This window comes from Olea europaea, unplaced genomic scaffold (assembly GCF_002742605.1).
Source record: "Olea europaea var. sylvestris unplaced genomic scaffold, O_europaea_v1 scaffold3967, whole genome shotgun sequence".
Classification (NCBI taxonomy): domain Eukaryota; kingdom Viridiplantae; phylum Streptophyta; class Magnoliopsida; order Lamiales; family Oleaceae; genus Olea; species Olea europaea.
This window is the reverse complement of record NW_019259236.1, coordinates 23665-28744: the sequence shown is the minus strand read 5'-3', so window position 1 is coordinate 28744 and position 5080 is coordinate 23665. Positions and strand designations below refer to the sequence as shown.

Sequence of the window (5080 nt, the reverse complement as noted above, 5' to 3'; positions counted from 1 at the left end):
CAATGTATAAGAGACAACGAATAGAGCATAATATTTGAAAATTAAATAATTTATTTACTTATTTAAATTGTTAATTGAATGTTTAATTGTTTATTTTAATTGTTAATTGAATGTTTAATTGTTTATTTTAAATGTTAATTATTTATTTCAATTGTTTATTTAATATTTAATTACTTATTTTTATTTTTATTATTTATATTTATGGCTCATTTAAATTATTTATTTAATACTTAAATGCTAATTATTTATTTCAATTGTTTATTTTTTATTTAATTACTTATTTAAATTACTTCTTTTTATATTTATTGTTCATTTAAATTATTTATTTAATATTTGAATTCTAATTATTTATTTCAATTGTTTATTTAATATTTAATTACATATTTAAACTATTTTATTATTATTTATACTTATTTTTTATTTATGTTAATTAATTATTTTTATTGCTTAATTAACATTAAAGTTACTTGTTTATTGAATTTATTTCAATTAGTCATTTATTATTTCAATTAATTATTTTAATTATTTTATTAATATTTATATAATTTATCTCAATTAGTTATTTATTATTTGTTTAAATAAAAAATATACATAAAAATTAACATAATTCATTAAATATTTAAAGAAACAAATAAAGTATAAAATGAATAATTATATATTAAACAAATAATATACACAAACAATTAAAGTAATTACTTAAATATTTAAATAAACAATTAAATTAAATATTAATTTATGAAATTACTTATTAAATATTTAATTAATATTTTATTTAAATATCTCATTAATTGGTTGTGTATATTGTTTGTTTAATATTTAATTACTATATTTAATAACTTATTTTAATAGTTTATTTCATATTTATTTACTTCATTTAATTATTCATATTAATTTCTCATTTATTTTAATTATTTATTGAATATTCAATTGTTGATTATATTTATTTCATATTTATATTTTAAATAAAATGAAATAAAAAACAATTAATTATTTTACTTAAATAAACAATTTACATAATTCATGAAATATTTATAAACAATTAAATTCAATATTAAAAAAATAAAAAATGATTAAATATTTATTTAATTTCTTTATTGATATTTAAATTCTTTATTGATATTTATTTAAATTCTTTGCAAATAATTAATTTGATTGATATTTTAATTTCCTAATTTAATTGCTTATTTTTATTATTTTACAAATGTTTATATATTTATTTAAATTCTTTATGTATATAACTTATTTAATATTTAATTATTTCTTTTAATTTTTTACTAACACTTATTTTGATCGTTTATTTTAATATTTTCATTGCTTATTTTAATTATTTTACTAACACTTAATTTAATCATTTATTTTTAATTAATGTTTAAATACTTTTTTTAATTCTTTATGCATATTGATTATTTAATATCTAAAAATTTATTTTAATTGCTTTGCAAAAATTTAATTTGATTGATATTTTAATTTTCTAATTTAATTGCTTATTTATTATTTTACAGATGTTTAAATATTTATTAAAATTCTTTACGTATATTACTTATTTAATATTTAATTTTTTCTTTTAATTTTTTACTATTGCTTAACATAAAATAAGTAATTAAACTAAATTAACAAATAATAAATATTTAGATAAATAATAAAACATTTATATTAAGCATTTCAAAGAAATAATTTTAAATACATAATATGCATTAAAATTAAACAATTCAAATAGTAATTAAATATTAGACAACACAATATAAGAAATTAAAATAAATAGTTAACTTCAATAATTAAAGGAAATAAATAAATAAGTAATTAAAAAAATTGTTTGGGCCTAGATAACGGTCGGCCCAGTCAACTGGGCTGTCCGGGCGCCCAGGCGCCCAATTGACTGGGTGCCCAGGCCATAGTTGACTAGGTCGTCTGGGCGAGTCTGGGCCGTCCTGTTTGCTGTGCCAACTGTCTTCTTCGTGGAGGTCGCCGGAAAACTCATTTTCTGGCGATCTCCACTCCATTTTTCCCCTCCCAAATTATTATTCTTACCAAAAAATCATGCATTTTTCCAAAAATTTATCTAAAAGCATGGTTTTTCCCCCCAAAAATCAACATAAAAACATTAAATATGGGTCGCATATTTTTCCTTTTTTGTCGATGCTACAGTAATTTTTCTATTTCCTTCCTATTTTCTATCTCTTCTTTAAATGGTAAGAATAAATTTGAATTTCTCTTGCTTTTCAATATTTTAAACATTTTCGCTTTTTTTTTAATTGATCAGAGAACTCTCGAAAAATTGGCCGGGTCAACCGGCCAATGACCACTATTTCCTCATGGAATACTAGTTTCCACTTCCACATAACAATGGCTTCCGTGACACGTGTCCTTTTTCCCAATCTAATTTCAATTGCCACCTGTACACACTCCATTAGTAGACTTCCGGAATTCTCTGCCATTTTCGGTTTAAAACCCAAAACATTGAGGAGATTTTCGGTGGTCGCAATGGCTGATTTGAACAAAAGCACTGTTCTTGTTACAGGAGCTCGTGGCAGAACTGGTAAATAGACCTTATAAATTTTCTCTGTATGTTCTAGTGAAAATCTTTACATAATCTGTATATTTGGTATATAATTGGATCCACGTTTGAATTATGAGTTTTGATTTTCTTTTATTTGGATGTAGTTATTTCTTAGGGCTTCGGTTTTTATTGTATATTTGGAAAATTAGTGTTATATTTTATCAAGGAGAGTAGAACACTGGAGAGATTAAAATAATTGCAGATATTAGATGATCAGTTAATACTGTTAATTATTCCGAGACAATTACTGAATGATTTGACAAATATTTATGTTTGTCATCTGGATTACTAGACAAGTTAGCTAACTAGGAGCATACTTGAATTGATTCATCAATTAATTTAGCCATACTAAGGTTATATAAGAACGACCTTGAAAGAAATCTACTTTTCTTACATATAGTTCAACTGTTCTGGGATCATTGATTCACTATCCATACGAAATCTGTGTAATCTTCAATTAAATTAGACAAAGGAAAAACTTATATATACTAACTGGTTTCTACATAATCCAGTTGGCTAAATTTTTTAATAAGCCCACTGAAGCATTCTCCTTGTTTTGGTAACCAGATTGTCATTTGACATTATATGAATTTGAATTGCAGATAAGGCCTACCTCAAACGGCTAAGTTAGATGCTGGGACTACAAGTGTGGTTTAATGAAACCACATGACTTTTATATGTTGGATTTTTGTTCCATTACCTGTATATATTTTAAAGTTCATACTTGGTCTGAGATATTTATTAAGAGAATGATTGTCCAGAGAACTGCTTATAATTTGTAATCTTTCATTTGTTCTCTGTTAGTGCTTGCTTTCCAGTTTCCCATGGACATAAATCTGTTAATCTAACCACTTAGATATTGTCTGTACATATTTTTGTTTTTTACTCTTTTCTATTTCCTTATTATTTGTTAGTGAGTGACTTAATTCCCTTCCCTAAAAATTGCAGAGTTTAATTTACTGGAGTCTGAGACTAACAATGTCTATGACTATTAGATGCTCATATATGTTATCTTTGGAGTTATTATGACTCAATAGATAGTTCTGAAACTCCAGTGTTACATTTCTTGATAGATTTAGAGTTATTTGGAATTAAAACATGCAAAATTCTTATACATTTCTTGATCACTGCAGGACAAATTGTTTATAAGAAACTGAAGGAGAGGTTGGAGCAATATTCTGGTAGAGGATTGGTAAGAACACAGGAGAGCAAGGAAAAAAATTGGTGGAGCAGATGACGTTTACGTTGGGAATATAAGGACAGCAGAGAGCATTGCTCCAGCAATCCAAGGTATTGATGCTCTCATAATTCTGACAAGTAAGGTGCCAAAGATGAAACCCGGGTTTGACCCAGCGAAAGGTGGCAGACCTAAATTTTATTTTGAAGATGGAACATACCCTGAACAGGTATCTATTATTGCTATTATTGAACGCATTGTATTTTGATATCATTGTGCCGGATCTATATGATTTTAGCTTTTCTTGTTTAGGTTGACTGGATTGGGCAAAAGAATCATGCAGGTGAGAACTTAATTTGTGTACAGTTTCTAATAGCTTTTCTTTTGGACCATTGTATTAAAATTTGTAACTTACGTATTGTACAGCTAAAGCTGCTGGAGTGAAACAAATTGTGTTGGTTGGATCAATGGGAGGAACAGATGCAAACCATCCCCTAAATAGCTTGGGAAATGGCAACATATTGGTATTTGCCTATATTGCCTATATTGCCTTTTATTTTTTCCCTTACCTTTGATGTTACCTTTTCCTTTGTGACATGGAGTTGTGGTTGGATCCCTTCATTTCGATTGTTCCACTTAATTTTTTACTCTCTGTGTTTTTTTATTTCTTCCTTGTCCAATCTTCTCGTGGTTGTTCACACACGCTGCTGTTGCTAGATAATTTTTGAATTGCATCTCATGCACATCAATTTATTTATTTATTTTTTTAAACATATCCCCTTAAAAAAATAAAAAAATTGTTCCCACGATAGTTGAAACTTGAAAGGAAAAAAGGGAAAAAAAACCTTATTTTCTCAGAATCATTATTCAAGTACATTTTAGATGTAAGTAAAAACTCCAGTGTAAAACTATGAGCAGAAAATGTCACTATAAGGGCCAGTTTTTATATCACTACTTTGCATTTTCATAAATTTTTCACTAAATATTAATTAATATTCTGAGTACAGGGATGGAAGAGAAAGGCGGAACAATATTTGGCTGACTCTGGAATTCTATACACCATTATTAGGTATTCCCATAAGTTTACCTCTAAGCGCAGTAAAGATTATACTCGTCTCATGTTTCTGTATTCAAAAATTAAATGCAAGTAATTACGAGGATATTTTATTGCACTGGCTTTATAAATTTAGGATGCATAGTAGTTTATTTTCCATTAATATGCTGCAAACCCAGGAACTTGGATGGAACCATCATAGCAATTACCAGGCAGGAAATAATACGTGCACAGGTGTATGCAACCATTATTAATTTTTCTAACAAGATATGATCTATTAACGAGTAATGTG

At 26.1% G+C, this 5080-nt stretch overlaps 1 pseudogene; it reads left to right on the top strand.

The window, feature by feature from the left end:
• Positions 1-2320: 2320 nt before the first annotated feature.
• The window catches only part of LOC111387254, a 13076-nt pseudogene continuing 10316 nt past the window's right edge, over positions 2321-5080 (top strand).